The sequence below is a fragment of the Haemaphysalis longicornis genome, unplaced genomic scaffold (assembly GCF_048455015.1).
Source record: "Haemaphysalis longicornis isolate Haplotype H1 unplaced genomic scaffold, Haemaphysalis longicornis Haplotype H1 scaffold_13, whole genome shotgun sequence".
Taxonomy (NCBI): Eukaryota; Metazoa; Arthropoda; class Arachnida; order Ixodida; family Ixodidae; genus Haemaphysalis; species Haemaphysalis longicornis.
The window spans coordinates 26,883,739-26,903,487 of record NW_027526233.1 but is presented as its reverse complement, the minus strand read 5'-3'; positions in this window follow the sequence as shown (position 1 = coordinate 26,903,487).

Here is a 19,749-nt window from a genome sequence, read left to right as displayed (position 1 = left end):
TGCACCCGCTTAAAGGAGTACTGACACGAAATTTCAAAGCTGAGATCCGCTCTAGCAATCAAGTACAACGACAACACAAATAGGTGTCTGTGCATGGCACATACCCACGTGGGGGATTGGCCAGGAATCGGGCGTGAGAAGGGCTAATGCACCCGCTTAAAGGAGTACTGACACGAAATTTCAAAGCTGAGATCCGCTCCAGCAATCAAGTACAACGACAACACAAATAGGTGTGTGTGAATAAATGCATCTTTCTTTCTTTGTAGTTGTGTGTGTGTGTGTGATCTCTCTTTCGCGAACATTACCGAACCGCGCAAATGCAACTCGTGCATTCGCACTTTCACATTCTTCCCCTCGGGGAAATGCGGGGAAATTTTTCCACTTGCTGAATATTTTGAAACGCTAGTGACGCATAGCAGCCTTGCTTACTGGATGAAACACACAAGTACTAACCAGTGAATTTAAAGAGAAAAAAAGAGGAACAAATGCATTTTAACTCTTTTGCTACCGCACCACTATAGCAAATCAGGGGGGGGCGGCTCGCCGTTGCGTCAGCAGCGATCGGCTCGCTGCGGCGTCGCGCTCATCAGCTGAGAAGGGCTATCTTCAAAAATTGTTTAAAAATTATCCGTGCAACGTATGGGGCTCACACTTGGCTCAAAAATCCTCCGTTATGTGTTCTACCACCTGAATGCATTTGATTGTAATCTTCACAAAGCTTTTCTGGGTCCCTTTAAGCTCGTGTCCTTACAATACTAAAGAGGTGGCATGTAAGCACTTCGTGTATTTTCCTTTTTTTGTGGCATCTGCAGACACAGGAAATAATAGAAAGTAGAGCTGGTACAGTGCCAAGCCAATGCCCGAGGAAGAGCATGTAAGCACAGTTTGGCAACACAGCCATTTTGTGCACACGCTTGTGCTTCTGCAGCACATGCCACGAGCATAACCCGTAAGGGGCAAATTTTTGCTGGATAACTTACATGGTTTGATCCACTGTCTGTCCTCAAGGGGCTCGTGCAGGCATTCAGCAAAGGGCCCGTCGTGGCCAGCGTGCACATCACACACATGGTTCAGGATGCTTTTCCACATGCTGAGGATTAGCTCGCTGTCACCTTGGCCCATTGCAGCCACCCAGTATAGATGGTTGCCAATGGGCTGGATCCAGCACTCCAGCACCCCGTGCCTTTTGCTGGCAGCATGGAGCTTCTTCTTGACGCCTGGGATATGGATACACAGGAGCTCCGTCAGGCCATGCTTGCGACATTTCCAGCTGCAATTAGCTGATAAAGTTCAGGACAATTACCCTTGGCGATGTGCCAGATGTCGAAATAGGGCCTCATACCGGGCCTCTCCAGCCTGCACTACCGCCTGATGCTAGGGTGACGGTCTGAAGAAAAAAGTGAGCCACATGAACTGTTTTACACTCGCAGCCAGTAAAGTTGGTTAAGCTTTGTACAGTTTTTTAGCACACTACTTGTTAGCCATCGTTAACGGTCAGATAGGACTGGTTTTGGTGCGATTTGGTTGTTGGCGAAGGCACACGACGAGTGAATGACCAAGCAGATATTCAACGCTTTTGGAACTAATCCAGGTTAGTAGAATGTGTTCTAGAGTAATTTTAACCTGCTCTTGTTGCCCTAGTGTAACATCTTTTTCTTTTGAGTACAAATGGCGAAAGCATTGACGAAGTCATGCAGGTGTGGTAACTGCTCCACTAAATGCAGTTGCATCATCACTCGCCACAAGTGTGATCACCGCCTCACCTTGTGACACGCGTTGCGTGACGTGCCCAAGTCGCAAGTGGAATGTGCCTTTAGTCCATGTGAAGAGTACACTACTTATCCCTTCAACACACACCATCGACTTCATCAAACAGATTGCCTTCTCCTGCCTCCAGGCCACTCATCTGCACTGCTGCCTCTGTCGTTAGTACCCAGAATGATGATGATGACCAGCTGCACCAAGCTGACTGAACACATGCACCATTCAACACACGTTATAAGTGCCCCTTAGCAGGCAGCTATAAAAAACCTTGTAAGGCTTCATTTATGCTTAGACTTATTCCCAAAATACCGAGACTAAGTGGTACAAGTATGCTGCTGTGGATGAAACAAGTTGCTATATAAATGTGTGAGCCATCTACAACCACTAAGAGACACCTGCTAACCTAATGTTGCTTGGGCGCTTCTATAAGAACCAAACTGGAGTGGTTAGCTGTTGCACGTCACTTGGTGACTCGGCATAGATATGCTGCTGCTGTTTTTAACTTGTACTGACCATAGGCATGTTTTTACCACACTAGCCCTCTTGATTCTGCACCCTAGCTGTTGTAGCCAACTAAGTTGCAAACTTATGCAGCATGTGTCTCCCTTTCTAATGTCATTGACTTTTTTTCCATTTCACTACGATACATTGGTCTGATGTGATGTACCAAGTTTTTTTAGGTCGCGCACGTCATTATGAAACTGGCACTAGTCTTCCATGTTTTTCCATTTTCCACTGCACATTGCTGTGACACAGGAGCGACGGTGCAAGTTACCTGTGGTCAAGGACTGCACCATCACTCCACTGGCATCAAGCTTCTCAAGGCACCTCTTCAGTCCCTCCTTTTCCATGGAGACACTGGAGGTAACAGCGCTTGACTGCAGGAAAAAAGCAACCGTGTTTAAGGTTACCTTTTTCTGTGCGTATGTGGAGGGCCTACCTCGCCAACCCGGATTTGCTCGCTGAGAATGATGCGGCCAACCTCTGTGGCCAGCACACTGTACGTCATGTACGTTGCACTGAAGCCGGGAGAGTCGAAGCGGCCGTCACCTGCCAGCTCCACCTCAGTCCCTGCCAGGTCATCTATGAGCCTGGACTCGTTCTCTTGGAAAACCTGCATTCAAGGGCACCACACACACACGTCTGAGCCAGCAACTACCAGAACTGATACTGTTCTCCAATCGTTAGCTTTGATGCAGACAGAAGCTACAATTACTGCCACCCATGGGCATCGGCAGGGGGGTGCAAAAGGGGCACTTGCCACCCCCCCCCAAGCCACCTTAGAACACAATGCCCCGCACCCTTGCCCTCTCCCTCTTACCCCTCAATACAATGGGTTTGCCCGCACAAGGCCAAATCCTGCAGACGCCTATGCTGCCACCCACTGTTCGTGTCATGAGCAAGGGATCGAGCAACTGGATCGAGCAACTGGCCGAAAAAGATATGCAGATGCAGTAAAACTCCATAAATTTGGATTATTCATGGTAGTGGCGAGAATGTTCAAATTAACTGAGTGTCCGAATTATCGCAAGTACTGTCATAACAACTGAAAAAAGCTGTTAATGTAACCAAACTTTTGTTCTGTTGAACAGTGACTGTCGTTTACTTTGCGGAGGTGACGATGTAAATAATGACACGAGAGTGTTCGAAACAAAAGAAAAAAAAAAGAAATCCATGGTTCCTCTCTAGGCTGATTGCTACAGTGATGGACATTCTGCCTTTCACTTGGTTGTGAACCATTGCCATGCATTCTTTTGTGCCTCCGAGAAGTACACAGGTTTGATAGCATCCCGTTCCATTCTTTTTTTAGGTGCGCCTTTCATTTCTGCTGCGAATACGTATTAGTTGAACCGCGGAAAGCTCGAATTAATTGAATTGTGCCTGAATCTGTCCAAATAAATGCGTTTTCAGCCATAGATTATTGCACAATTTGGATGGGACCAGATGCCTCTTTTAAATTAACCAAAAGTTGGAAATAAGGAGTTTTAGTGTATTTTGTATTTCTCGCACATAGCGAAGGGATTCGCCTCTAAACTGCTTTAAAGTTATGTCGCCAGACACAAAAGCTCGAGATAGACAAGGTGCAAGAGTGCCTCACCTCATTTGCGGCAGGCACCAAGTATGCTCGCTGGTAGTTGTAGAACGTCCTCTCTGTAAAAATCTGAATGTTGATGGACGCCAGCAAGCGGAGCACTGGGGCTGCGAGGCAGTCCGCGAAGAAGATGCCCGACGCCAGAAGGAGGTTTCCGGCGGGGTTGCCATCCACACTTGGCTGGCTCTCCCAGGTTGTCGAGTGGGCCACAGAGCACAGGCTCACGACCTCCAGCTGCGTGCCAGTGACGGTGAACTTGTGTGTCGCAAATGCTAAAATACACAAAACGCTACTTCTCTGTTCCTTTGCATTGCCTTAGCTGTTCTGAAACCACGGCAATTGGTACTGTGGAACTAAAATGTGCTCAAACAGGAGAAAGCCTTCAGCTGTTTAATTAAGGGTGCAAAGTGATCATAAAAGACATAATTTTGAGAATGGGGCAAATCAGCAATTTCTGCGCCAAGTGCATTTGGGCATGCATAAAAAAGCAGCATCCTTTTGTTAACACCTTTTTGTTACTACCAGCCGACAGTCACAATGCTAGCTAAACCAGCATCAGAATGGACAACTCGGTGAGTTGGGACTGGTTCATGGCTACTAAAAGCACTGCATAGATGCGGGTTGAAGAAGCATCAGGACAAGCACTGACTCACAACAAAAACTTATTGCAGACCACACCGAATGGAACCACCTTGAACACAAATCGAGCTGCAACGTGTTGCAAGCAGCCACCACAAGAACCACTACAGAAAGAAAAAAACCTAGCTGTGGTCCCCTATGTCCCTAGAATTTTGCACAGAGTAAAAGCGCCCATTAAACTAAGTTGTCTGTTGGGCTGTGTAAAAGAAAGATGCCAGCAGAAAGCAGGTGTCAGGGCTACAAGGTAAGCCACAAAGCACGATTTGTGCAGTGCAGAACAAGTGTGGTTTACAGTGCTCTATTGATGTGCAGCAGTCAATATGTGGGCGAGATACGCCGTTGTTTGAATGTCCGCATTATGCAGCACAGGAGTGGCCTAGGGAAAGGCATGCGGGAGCATTTCTCACTGCACTGTTAGAACTGTTGCTGCAATCCTCATACCTGCCAGGTTTCCCGAATTTTCCGGGAGACTCCCGAATTTTGAATGGTTTTGTACGATTGTACGACCGAAACAAAAATCTCCCGAAAACCCACCCGTCTGGCCAAATCTTTTTCCCAGTGTGGCCACAATGTGAGGGAGGTATACCTGACAATACAACGCGACACCAATTGGCATCGTTATCAGTGAAGTGCTTAAAAAGCGTAGTCGGGCATGTGTAGAGGGTGAACCTGTTCGACCCATTGTTAGTTTACTGTTTATAGAAACGCAGCGCCGCCGCCACCGCCGCTTTCATTTACACACGCGCGCGGCCGTTCTGGATGGCGGTTCTGAAGATTTAGCAAGTCTCCAGTGGTGTAGCTTGTTGTTAGCTTAGACGAAACAACAAAACAGTTCAGTTCCTGCTGTTTTCTATTGCACTTGCAGTAGTATTTCCAGGACTTTCTGAAAAGGGCGGTGTCAGCCACGTCGAACATTTGAGTGGTCTAGCTTCTTAGTAGTTTGTACGAAGAAACAGTTCATTTCCTGCTATGTGCTAAGGAAATAAAAAAATGTGTGTAAAGTTACCCATTCTGTTGTAGCTACTACCCCTCCTTCCCCTCAGTAATATCTCCCTAACGCCATCCTGGCAAAGCTGGCAGGTATGAATCCTAAACTTAATAAAGCTAAAGTGCTGTATTCACTCAGAGACAGGTCAAAGCAATAGGTGGTTGAGGCATTCCATATTCTGGGAACAATGTGCGTAAACTGCCCATCGACTGTGCTGAGCAAACAAAAAATTGGCCGCATATCTGCTCCTTTCATTGCAAATGTCGACAAAAAACTATAGTCTTTATCGACTTTTGCTTCCCTTTGCTTTCCCACTCACCTGCCATGTTACTTCTCTTATGGCGCGCTCCTCCTGAGGTAAAAAAACCAAATGTTTGCTTAAATCATTTTAAATTTACCGCGTTCAACTGCACCAGGCTAGGTGCCTCTATGCCAACGCTGCCGTACGGCAAAGACGCACGTGAATCGAGACGCCCTACTTCAGCGTTTATAGAACCCCGTTGTCTCCATCCACGTGCGTTACAAGGAGAACGTGAAGCCTATCTAGTGGGATCTTTCGTAAGTGTCGCTAATTGATTTCTTAAAATGGCGCAAGAAGCTATAGTGGCGCTTGCAACAGCAGGCGACGGTGGGGTTAATTTTTTTTTCTGCAGGTGATGAAGTATTGAATTTCGCAAAAATCAATCATCTGCGATTTTTTTTAAAGAAACGCTGCAAATATCATTTCTGTATCAATTTCTTGTCTTATATTTGCGTAATGTCTTGTTATTCTTCAACAATGTTGACAAGTATGAACACTACACCAGACTTAGACGGGTAGATTTAGGTGTGACTATATAAGACTATTGCGCAGGGCTTGTTTTACTTTGCCCGGGTGGCTGAATCGAGTCACGGACAGGCAGACAGACATACAGACAGACCAAAATTTCTGGGTTTAAGTAGCCCAAGAAAGACTATCGTCTTTAAAAAGTAATAGTGAGATGAAACAAGGTCCTGCTCCTCCTGGCTTGCAGTCCCCTGCCATGCACAGTTTGGTTTCTCGTAGTATAAATTCAATTGTATTGTTCAATAGTGTTGGTTGTGAATCAGCATGTTGCTTCTTTGTTCGTCCCTCATTTGTGGCCGCTGTTAGTAGCCATAAAAGCACAATCATGAATACCTGCTGAAGGTGGCACCCAAGGGGAAGTCAGCACTCAAGGAGAAGTCCGACGGGTCGTACGTGGCATCATCTGTTTGGCACATCTCATCGCCTTCAGATGCGAACGTAGTGTCGCCCGACATGTCTTGTCCTCTGGTGCCTTGCGTCGCCTCATCAACTAATCGAGGTTATGAACAACGGGCTGGCCTGAAGCTCGCCGGCAGAGGGGAGACAGCCACTGCTGCAGCCACTCGTGAAGTTCTGGCAGGTTCAAAATCGGGCTCAGCTTCTCCAGGAACTGCCTCCACAAGAGGGGCATCAGTTTGTGTCTTGGCCGACACAAGAAGCCACAAGGTGGTGTTGGCCTGTGTGGCTGCAAAATGTCCCCATAGATATTCAGCAGTTGTGCATTACCACACGGGGTGAATTAGATTGCGTCACCAAACTCATTACAAACACTTGCATTCAGTTGCGAATATTTTGTGTCTTGAAGAGGGTGCCATGTTGGGCTATTTGGTGGTCAGACAAAAAAGAAAGAATAGCGCACATTTCGACGAAGGACAGGCAGAAACACACACCAAAAGTGCTGACTATAACTGATCACTTTATTACAAGTTGCAGATAATAAATAGTACACTTACTGGGAAAGATGCAACAAGCGCGTACAGATAAGAGAGAAGGTTGCCTAACCTGTCACACCATTATGTCAAATTCAGTGATATCATAATGGTTTGACAGGTTAGGCAACCTTCTCCTATATCTTCTGTACGCGCTTGTTGCATCTTTCCCAAACTGGAGTGTGTGTGTGTGTGTGTGTGTGTGTGTGTGTGTGTGTGTGTGTGTGTGTGTGTGTGTGTGTGTGTGTGTGTGTGTGTGTGTGTGTGTGTTTCTTCAGGTGTCGTCTTTCGGGGCGGTTATTCTAGGATTTTTAGGCTTTTCTGTCGGCTTGGACATCGGAGGCCGCTCCTTGCGCTGCGTAGCAGGCAGGAACGGCTTGACATCCATCTCATCGTCGGATGCCAGAAGGGTGCCCGGCGGACCAGGCCCCCCGGACTTGGCCCCCTTTCGGGAGCCCTTCGTTTGAGCCGCCACCGCCGAGGGCGTCCGAGGCACCAGAGGTGGCACGGGAGGGGCGGTGGCGGCGGGAGCCGATGCGGGGCCCTCGGTGTCCATCCGGTCGGCAACCTCCAACGCACTGGAGGACGGGGAGGCAGAGGCGGGAGCGGCACCGGTCCCCACAGAAGAGGTTGTCACCACAACCGCTGCTGCCTCAGCAAGCGGCGTGGCAACGGATTGGGATGCCTGAGGCAACCCAGGGGGGGGGGGGGGGGGCAGGGGAGGGACCAGATCAGACTCGCTGAACCGGGTCCCTGTGGACACCAGACGCCGCTCCGCCCCCCCGGCGAGCCGCGTCGGCGTACCTCCCCAGGGGGAAAGAGGCGAACCTCTTTCGCGCCTCTGGGAAGGTGATGTTTTCAGTGACTTTGATGTTGATGATTTTCTTTTCTAGTTGAAACTTTTCACATTTTCGAGAGTAGGCGGCATGGGGTCCCTGGCAGTTGGCGCAGGTGAGGGTTGATGATGGACAATTGTCCGATGGGTGATCATGCTGGGAGCACTTTGCGCAGGTCAGACGGCCGCGGCAAGAGTTGGTGCTGTGCCCGAACCGCTGGCACTTAAAGCAGCGGCGGGGGTTAGGAATGTATGGCCGAACCGAACATCGAATGTATCCTGCGTTAATGGATTCTGGTAATGTTGATCGATCAAATGTTAAGATGAGATGTTTAGTAGGAATTTCTTTGTCTTCTCTGCGTATCGTTATGCGCCTCACTGCTGTTACGCCCTGACTTTTCAGGCCCTCCATCAGATCGGTTTCAGTTTCAGTCATGAGGTCAGGATCTGAGATCACGCCCTGTGAGCTGTTAAGGCTTCGGTGGGGCGTGACCGTGATGTAAAGATCTGCAATGCGTGTCTGGCTAAGGAGATTTGTTGCCTGCTGCTAGTTATTGACTTCGACCAACAGTTCTCCCGTTCTCTGTTTCTTTGCTTTGTAGGATTTTCCTATTATACCTTCTATGAACTTTGTGACCAAGAAGACGGACAGAGAGGCAACAGGCTTTTCTTTTTCAACGGATTGAATGATCAGGAAGCGGGGATAGTTGGCTGGCTTTGGGGTTGAGATCGTTGGTAAGGACGGAAATGATACTTCGGTGCGGCCCCTTTTCAGGGACCGATCACGTTTGGAGGGGGGGTTTGATAATACCATACAGCATGTATAGAAGCAGGGGACGGGGGTACTTTCTTCCACAACCTTACCCTGATAGCTGAGGAGGTCCCGGAGCTCCCTGCCTGGTAAACTGGCAGGGAGCCCATCCGCCGGAGCTTGACCTGGGCTCCGACGGCCACCGTTCGTGGTTTCTAACCCTCCACCTATAAACACATTGCCACGGTTGGATCCAGCGTATGTTTGGGGGCTCGGGGTCCGCGGTATCGCCAGTACCGTCACCAAGATTGCTCAAGGTGCCCCGTGCGGGGAGCAGAGCACATTCCGGCCAGTTTTTCTAGGGCGGAGAACACAGCGTCAGCACCACGTTTTCCCACCACTTTGTTAAGGCTGTGGCAGACCGTTTGCACGTAGGGGACGACCACACGTCTCCTTTCTTTGCGAGGTTCATCTCGCCTTTGACGGCGTGCCCCTGACTTGAGGTCACGGAATAGGCTTTCAACCACTGATGCTATTACTTCCAGAGCAAAGCCAGCATCTTTCAAACTTGCAAATTGGTGCTCAACACTATCTGCGACTGTGTGCTGACAAGACTTCTCGAGGGCACCACGGAGACAGCTATAGCCAATACCCCTTTTCACTATCTTCGAATGCGGTGGACGATAATGCGAAATCGCCTTTTTTTGCCGGGGCCTATATGCCCAACACACGTGTGTTCCACTGAAAAAAAAACACACATCTAAGAACTGCACGGGCCCATCATTTGGTAAGTAATGGGTAACTTTTAAGCCATCCGAAATCTCCAGAAATGTTTTCCTAATCATCTTGACTAAAAGGTTTACTTCTGGCTTCACCGACCTAGTAACAACCAAGTAAAAATCGACACATCTAAATATCTTTGCTAAGCCGCTCCAATATGCGTATCAATGCTGCTGTCACACTTTGCTAAATACAAATTACTTTAAACCCGTGCAATACACGACCCGATGAAGACGCCTTGTTTCTGGATAAAAGATTGATTGTTAAAATTGACAAAAGTGGCAGACAGATACAATGGTAGCAATTCTAAAAAGTTAACTACAGTTATCCCCGCCTGGTCTTGGGAGGCTACTTGCCCAGACAATTCAATTGCATCTCCGACCGCACCCAGGAGTTCGCTTCGAGGAATTGAATAAAAGAGGTCCTCTACATCGATAGAAAAAGCAGACGAGTGGTTCAACACACTTTTACTCTCCGGAAAAAATGTCAAAATATCTTCTGAGTTAAGCACCAAATACGGGTCGTTCCGTTTAAGACTACTGAGATGTTTTTGCAAAAACCTAATAATCATCCTGGCCACGAACATTTTTCAGTTACACTCGCACTGAAGGGAATGACTTCCTCGCAGGTATTAACCGAGACAAGGTAAACAGGCTATATTTTTTTGCAGCTGAAACATTCTTTCGAACGCCATCAGGAACCTAGCTAGTCATTGCCAGAATAGCAAGTGTACGCCTAATTTTAACGAATCTACGGTTGTGTTTCGCCAGCTTGATCAGTGAACACGGGAGATTGTGGAGGCAGCTGCGATGCATCGTGGGGGTGAAGATTGGGCCAGCATGATGTCCTCATCTTTGACAGCGACAGAGCTGGTTTTTCTGGGTGTGCGCACGACATAAGGGACGAGGAACGCGTGCACGCCTGTACACTGCGCACATACACTGGTTTAGTACGCTGTGCACATACTCAGTTTTATTTTTGTTTTTGTTAGCACTGTTGCAGTTATATGTCATTTTAAAACCTGAATTTCAGTATCAACTTAGCGCTTTTCTTTGTCCCATTCGTCCCCTGTATGAAGTTTTGCGCTTGAAATTAGTAGAATATCTTTTTTTTATGGTGTCTACTTTTGGCTCCAAGAGGCGCGGAATACACGGGTTGTGATGAACGTTAAGACTTCGCTGTATTCTGAGCCCAAAGCTGCCAAACAAAGCAGTACCCCGATGTTGTGTGCAACAAAGGAAGTTCTGCACCGTAACGATAGATATGTAACGGCTTGCACGAGCCTCAATTTTCTCATTCTGTCTCTTTATCAATATCGTCTTAGCCTGCGCTGTGATGGCGCCGACATCAGTAAAGATGGCGGCACTGATCGTATCTTTAATCTCGGGAATTTTATTGAAAAACGCCCGTCGCGTCGGCGTTTTTACTAGGCATTCACTACTAAAATTGGCATTAGCGGGTTTCAGCTTCAACGTATATAGAACCAGTTTACATACTTTTCAATGTAAAGTTAGCGTTATGAGCCCATGGCGCAAATTGCCAGATGAGTACAAATAAACGACTTTTCATTACTTAAAATACACTTTAGCTTTTTTAAGAGCAGATCACTTTTGTGGCCCGCCTTGGCGTTGTAGCTCATCCGCTGTCACTGTCTCTAGCAACCGCAGTGACGCGGCGTCAAAGACCCACGCCGAGGCTTCGAAAAGATATCCGCTTGTTAACAGCTAACAGGATACTTGAACAAGCGGGTTATAAATTTATAACTATAAACTCCTGGTTCGCCTGCAATTGTCGTACATGTTATAACTATTTAGCGCGACGACAACTGCAGGTGCTTTATAGCAAAATATATGTCATTAACCAGCAGTCCACATGTTCATTTAGTTAGGAATGTTCGTTGGGTTGGGTTCTATGATAGTAAGCGAAAATAGTTCCCGCAGAAGAAAAGAAACGAGACGTTCAATGCTGCGCAGTGAGGTCACGGCCCATGCGTGATGAAAGCCGGTACAATATGAAGAGAACTTCCACTCGTGTTGTTACATGCAGAAATCCCACGAGCGCTGCAGAGGCGGACATTAGAATGGCATTGAACGAAACCTGTGTTCGATCAATTAAGAGATGACTAAGACCGGGAGGGGAAGAGCGTGAAGGGTGGTAGAAATAATCGGCCCCAAAGCACCTCTGGTCAATCACGGCTCTGCACTTCCCACAGCTTTCAGGTTGAGTGAAACGTCTTTAGTTTTTTATGTAAGCTCCTATGTAAAGGTTGACGTTACTTCGCGTGTATTGATTCATCTGTGCTTTGCCTATTGATCAGACTACCATACTTGGGGCGCTGTGCTTCACTCATGAATCGCAACGCGATGTTCGTGTCAAATAGTTTACACTATCGTGTTTCTTTTGGACAATTTTAAGCCGACCTATCTCTATCTGGCGAACAACAACGTTCGAAGGTCCACATGTTGGTACAACATACATTCCGTCGAATTTGACTAGTACGCTGGCTGCCCGCACTAATATTTCCCCTATCGTGCTTGACAGCTTGCATAGGCCGGAGTGTATAACGCGTTGTTGAACGTGCTGGGAAACATGCTTACGGCGTCCACACACAGATGGGCTTCAGTGAGGCCTTCCGCATGAACAATGATAAATGTGAAAATCTCGAGTTATTCTCATTCATGGTGACGACTTCGGGAGCCCTTTATCGAAGGTACTGTTACGACGGGAGATTTCACATCCGTCTTGATAGAGTGTTTGTGTTGTACTTAAATACGGGCCTTCACCATATCCTGCCGTTTTTATCAAGATAGCTTTGTCTACTTATTTGCGGTCATTCACTTCCCGCAAGAAAGTACGTGCACGCACTGCATTTCTTCTTGAATGGTAATGTCTACTACAACGTTTTTAATTGGTCCTCTGTACTTGTCTTTTCCTCTTGCTTCTTTTACCTCAGGGCTGGTCTTCAAATATAGAAATTAGCGTGGTAAATGGAATAAAGCAGTATTTGTTAAAAGCTGGATTGCGTATGCCGCACGTCACTTTTGCTCTACTGCTATCAAAAACTGTTTATTTTCGACGATATCACCTCGTCACACGACGAGAAATTTACACTTGATAAATCCCGTGATCGTGTGGAGCAGTGAAACATCATTTTTCAGTCGGCTCAATGTAATATGCAGTCCCACCTGGTCGATGATCTTCATTTTAACCGAAATGTACACTGTTAGCTCTGTATCAGAAAGGTCGTACAGACAGTTGCCGCCGCACTATATCAAAATATTTACAGCGACAAAAATGAAACGATGGCGACGATGCACGAGTCCATACGAGCATATTGTTTCATACAACCGGAAACTGGCGCTAGTGTGATCGGGAACATGGCAGCGGTGCTTACGGTTCAGTTGGAATGATGGGTAGTTTTGGAACCGGATAGCGCAGGATCGAAACGAGCCTCTGCCTACGCAAATTATGTTTTTTGACAAACAACTGTTATTGCCCGGTTCTCCGTTTACAAATTACACGGCAAACAAGAAAGTTAGTTACGAAAAATTGGTTTTGTACGAAATAAAACGGCGCGTTTAAAGAAAACGCAGACGCGGAGTGGAGGAGGTTTGTGGAGCAGGTTTGCCATTTGCCGCCAACTACAGCAGGACGCGGACTTCTTTAAAAACCACTTGTACAAGCTTCGGCGATGGTGGTTTGTAACAGGAAGAGAAACGTTTTGTGCTCATAACAAAAAAGAAACCGATTACCTTAGGAGAAATTATTCCTGCCTGAATTAGTGACATTCATCAAGCTGCGTTCCTATCAGCCACCGGTACTGCCTGTCTACGAGGTAGGAGCCGGCGTTCGCAAGGAAAATGATGCTTTTCCAAGCGATTCGAAACCGTCGTCAGCTTCGACAATAAATTGCTCTGCCGAATGAGCAGTGCCGGAACTCCTAACGCGCAGGCAACTTCGCCCCACAGAGCGCCGTCATTTGTGTTTTCGTGCTGGCTGTGGCCGCAATGAATTGATAACCCGCCCATTTTGCAACTCTGGTTATAAAAGATTCCACTCAGAGCGGCGTAGGGTGCGCGCGGTATGCACTTCAAGGAGAAAAGTATTTTTGATAGCTCCTTCCAACACACCGCGTAGGCGAATGCGTACATGCAAATCAAAAAACGAAAACGAAACTGCCTGCTATCCATATTAACTTCCACAAGCCATCGAGCGCCAATCGTAATCCAGAAATACCGATCACGCCCATTGAGGAGTACAATCGCCGCGCCAGATTCCACTTTGTTGTTATTTTATGAAACTTTGTGTATACGACATCTGCTGCTTCATGCTTCACTTTTTTTCAAGCGCTGAAACTTGGTTTTCACCATGGGCTATCGCTGCGAGTCCTTTCAAGAGGAACGGACGAGAGAAGTACAAAAGTGCCCTGAAGCAAACAGTTCACCCTTGAGAGCAGCTCCAAGATACAGCACTCTGAAAAAAGCTCCAGGTAAAAGAGCACAGCGAAACCCAGTGAACACGAGTAACACCTAAGAGCTTAGCAAAACAACCGCACGACGGCTGAATGGCATTCTGCAATCGCCCAGAACAATGAAACCATAACGGGGGACTGTTGTTTTGTCGTACATTCCGTTGATTAGAGTGTATTCTCAACCTCGCACCATCTTCATGCTAGAGATTTTTTATACAACCGGACATAGATATGCCCGACTTCGTTTAACTTTGTTACACTAATGTCACTCATCGAAGAACTCCATCAAATATATTACGTTCACTCCCACCTGCAGTCCGGGCCAATTTTTTCCTCACTTGGCAAGCATAGTTTGCATAACATTTTTATTTTGTATAAAAACACAGTTTTGCTGAGTGCGATCCAGTGGAGACGTAAATAATTTCGCCTAACTTTCCATCCTTTAATAAAATGTCCGGTTTTGGAAATTGTAGCTTCTCGGAAAATGACAAGTCAGAAAGAAATGCTATTTCTCATAACAACGTTTTGCGGCGTCTTCTGTCGTCGTCGTCACTTGTAGTGACGGTACTTAAACACCAGTACAGTAGGTTTTCGATGCCTCTCACTTCAACGTAAAGCGTACACAAGAACAAACCGGGAAACTCGTTTCTATGCCTCGCGCTAGAATGCTTTGTGCTTCGAAGACACGAGACTTTTTGCAGGGTTTATACCTCTACCACCCCCCCCCCCTGCTTTGACCTCTGTGAGCAAAACAGCCGATGTACGAAGAAAACACTTGTACGCTGCAAGCATCGCTTCTTCTGAAGGGTCATGGCAACGGCCGTGGCCGAGGACTTTCTTTTGTTCCGGGGAAAATTCGGAACGGAATTTTACTTCTGAAACGAAAGAACTACTACAATGGAAAATATCTCGATGTGGAACCCGGGTTACGAGAGCGGTTCAGAGAACGTGCATAGACCGTATACGCATAGACTGTATTGTGTTCGCATCTGGCCTAACTAGATGATGCGCTCATTCTGCTTGTAGAGGCCTTCGCGAATCCCCTATCTGTAATAGTAATATCACGGGGTGGCGCAATCATGAGTGCCGTCGGCACGCTTCAGTATATTGCCTAATAATTTCCCTTCTCTGGCCAAGCAAACTCCTCGGACCACACCCACGCCTGCCAGACAGAGGGTGGCCCACCACCCTTTTTAATATACTAGGCTGCATGATGTTCCCTTTCCCACTCATGCTCCTTGCTTTCATTCCGATGGAGCGGCTCCACTCTGCACCGCTTCTTCGATCCTGCTCTCCGCCACTGGCGCCTATTTCACAAGTTTTACAAAATCCGCCGGCACCGATGCCTCATTTAACAATATCCGAAATCATCTCATAACTTCGCAAGCACCGTTATCAGCTACGCCTTTGAATTATGAGCGGGAGCTTTCGTTCCGTTGGAGAAACAATAAGGGGAATTGAAGGAGTGGCAGCGTATAAAGAATGGTGTAATGCGCACGAAAACTGCGAAAATGCTCCAGTGCATCGCCCGCATCCTGTGCCATCCGACCTGGTTGAGTAGCTGCAGAATTCCTGCCTTATAAGGTCCAAGGTACTTGGAAGGACAATCAGATCGGCATGACGGCCATGGAACGCCGAATGCTAGAGGTGACGCTGAGGGATGCGAAAGCAGCCGCATATATTAGGGAAAAGAGTCAGGTGCATGACATTGTAGTTTAAATTAAGCGAAGGAAGTGGGCATGAACTAGTTACGTAACGCGAATGATGGAAAACGGGTTAACTATCCGTTTGACATAGTGGCTGACTATAAACCGCATAACACAGTACGGGCAGAACGATGGAGCAATAAGGTCCTAAAATTTGGGGGGAAAATATGGGCTCAGCTATGACTGAATAGGTGTGGCTGGATATTGTTGGGAAAAGCTTTCGACCTGCAGTGGACCAAAAAGGTTTATTACTTGATGGGGATGATAATGATGACGATGACGAACGACCAACTTTCCCGCTTAAACCGCCGACGCGATACCATATTTTCAGTTCAGCTTGAAGGAGTTAGGGAGCGCCATTTTGGGCAGTGGCTTTCACTTATAATAACTAGCACACAACCGGTTGCCCGTTTATGAGTGTATGCGGAGGGGGGGGGAGCGGTGGGGTAGCTGGAAATTGAGGGGGTACGTGAAAGCGCGACTATGTTATGTCCTCACTGAGGTCTTGTCCATTGTGCTGGTGTAATATTTAAACGTGGACTTCCCATGGCCCTGTGATGTCCATCATGGTCGAGCAATTCAGTGGGTGCATAAAACAACCGGTAAGATGACTACGACGCGAGAGAGGAATGAACGGTCTTGTATGCAACAATAAAGCTTAAGTCCTCAGTTTTATTTAGCTAAGTATACCTAATGACAAATTAAAAACAAGCTTGTACTCCTCAATGCACTCGTAGGACTCCGGAAAGCTTGGTCGGTCATCATCTTTCGCAGAAGGAATAGACACCGATTGGTGTTTTTCTTTTTCCTTTGAGTAATCCTGTTTTTTCATTGAACTCACAACTCTCTTCATGCACGCAAAGCCCAAACACCCATCATAGTGTCTTGTATAACGCCTTGTGCCTGCTAAGTGCCAGAAATTCCGCCGTTCTCTGTGGTGGCGCCCTAATCCAAAGGCCTCCTGGGTTGGCGAGAGCACGGTCAACATTTGTCTTCACACCTGGCAACAATGGGTGGTTTAATAAAAAACGTTTTCAATAGCCCTTTGGAAAGAAACATATTTGTGTTGGATTAAGGAGACTCTGGCTCTGGCACTGACGGGCTGCTCCTTATTGAAGAAAAAAGGTATAAAAATTCATGAGGCCTTCTACGAAGCAGACAAAAAAAACTTCACTGCGGTAATTACAAAAGAGATGGTCTTTCTTGGCCTACCTTGTTCGTTTGTAAATAATTTAACGCGAAACTTTATTTCTGCGTTTCACTCGATTCAGCCAGAAATGTTACGGGTACGTTAGCTAGTGGGTTTGTGACCCACTGGGGACTGAGCGCTTATTCGGTATCTCATTAGTGAGGGAAGAGTGAGGGAAGCGGGGAGAAGTATAGAGAGAAACGAGCTTAGGGCATGCTGAATGCTTATCCTAAGCCCTCAACAGGGGCCCTCAAACACTGAGTATCGCTTTGAGCGCTAGCTTGAAGTCATCATTCTTTTTGAGCAGCCCGGCATTGCCGATTACCGCGTCGTCAAAATATCTACTATATGCGCGATGGGACCATTTCGTGGAGCAGCGGCGGCGGAGAAATAAAGGGAGGGGGAGAGTGGGCGCATAACCTTTTGGGTCCGTTATTAGATATTAGCGGCAGAACGAGACTGAACGGACTCGTCAGTAAAAAGGGGGATCTCAAGGGTTTCGACTTCTTTAAACAATATTTAATTCGTATGACTCAATTACCCCTAAACACCGAATCAAGCATTATTATTTTTCACTTATCACTCCCAAGGAGTGACCGAAAAGTTAACTTCTCTTATCGCAATAACCACCAGAAGGTAATGTATACATTTTGTTGGGAAACTGCCGTAGTGAACCCAAAAGGGCGAGCGTGCAGGCGGAAACAGTGCACTGAACGCACTTTAGTACTTCTGCGGCGCCACGCATAAAGCTTTGGTCTTTTACACTGCCTCATTAGGTTCAAACTCACTGTTTTGCGCACTTTTGTAGCTGCAGACGCCTCCGCGTAGCAGATGTCGCCGAGGTGCATTTCAGTTCACCTCCGCCTGAAACAGCAGTTCTCATCGGCATGGCCATCAAAAAACCTGAGAACTTGGCGCCCCGGCAGCGAACGGGCTGGTGCAATGGGCTTCGGGGCGATAGCGCAGGCACAGTAGGTTATATAGGAGGCTATGCACCGACTCACCACTGCTCCGTCATACACTATTAAACAGGCACAACGAACGTACGATTACTAGTTACTAGCAACGTACGGCTAATGTACAATATCTCTTTGGAATCAAATCTCTCTAACTGTCAATGACATAAAAATTTGTTCTCATCACAGTTACAAAAACAAGGAATTTCTTTAAAAGCAGTGCGCGCCAGAATGTTGTATTTCAAACCATGATTTTCCTTGTTTTGCATAGTTCGTAGTGTTTTTAATATCTAGTCATGCTGTTATACTAGGTCTATTTCATCCTGTGGGTAACCTTTGATCGTGAAACGAAGACTTTCACCGGTAGTCCGCGATACTAAACAAAGAACTAAAGCATGATGCCTATATGTTGGTTGCACTCACGTTAAGCTTCCTTTAAATGTTTATCGGTGTGCAAGCGTAGGCTGCGCCCCAAATCTACATCATTACTGTGGAACCCAAGAGTAGGGTATATTCACTGTCATTTCTATTACAATATTCGAAGTGGTATCCTGTCTTCACTCAGTTTACTCCTTCACTCGTAGCAGTGTCCGCTCCTAAATGTCGTTTTATAAACCCACTGCAGCTGACGGATTCGGGAAAGGCGGTCTGTAAATTTTAAGAATCAACTTTACGTTCCATATTGAAACGCGCTATTGAAAAATTGTTGAGGAAAGCAATAATGGGGGAGGAAGCGCGCGCAGCCATCAAAAGCCAGCATGCACCGCAGCCGCAAACTTCTCGTTCCGCTGTTCCCGTTTGCTGTTGTAGCACGTTGCATCCCCAAGGTTACACGACAAGCACGTGATGAGCAAGGGGTTCGTTCTACGCCCCGTAGTCCTGCGCTAGAGCGACGGCGCATGCATGCCACCGGCGCTCGCGGGGTATTTATTTGTTTGCAGATTCCAAGGCAGTGACACATGTGTTGTACTGTTCTAAACACCCCCACACACACGCACACGCTTCTATGAATTTATATCGAGGCGCTAGAGTGACGTAAGCGCGAACGAAGGCATTAACATGCACCGGCAGCTGCAACGGCAAAGCAACAGCTAATGCGCTACCACAATCCTAAAACAATCCCAAATACTATTTATAACAAAAACAACAACAATACAGTTTTTTCTTTAAAAAGAGAAATTGAGTTTACAACAACAATTGTCAGTGAAAAACCATAAATTACACCTGCTGAGGCTCAAACCCAAGGCGTCGGTGCAAGAACCCAGAAATGTAGCTCCAGGCTACAGAGCCCGAACGGCGGGATCGTTTTCGGCAGCTAACGTGGGCGAAGCGTTTGCAAACTCGCGTACAGGAGTTGAAGCCCACCCATGTGAACACTTTTCAAGCACGCCTTATTTTTTTCTTGTGTTTGGAAATCAGGATGAATGGACCGAATCTATGCCGAACGATATGAGGAACCGCTGATATGTGGCGGCCACTTACCGAGCAAGCTCGAAAGCGGAGATATTTTTCGTAATTTGCCGTTCACCTGTTCTTTGACCGAGAAACCTTTACTTATCCGCCATCTCACAGCAGCAGAAGGACTTCAAACTTTCCTGAAAAGAGCACCCTCCGACGAGGCACGATTTGGCTATAATATGGTTACACCACAGTGCACTTTGACAATGGTGTGTATATCAATCGCGAGAACCCACACTCCTCGTTTAAATCAGCACCAACAAGAACATCGTCTCCTACTCTGCGAAACCTTGGTCTTGAAGTGTCCTTGGGGATTTCATAAAGGGTAACTAACTCGGGATTACATACTGGGCAAATACGACAGC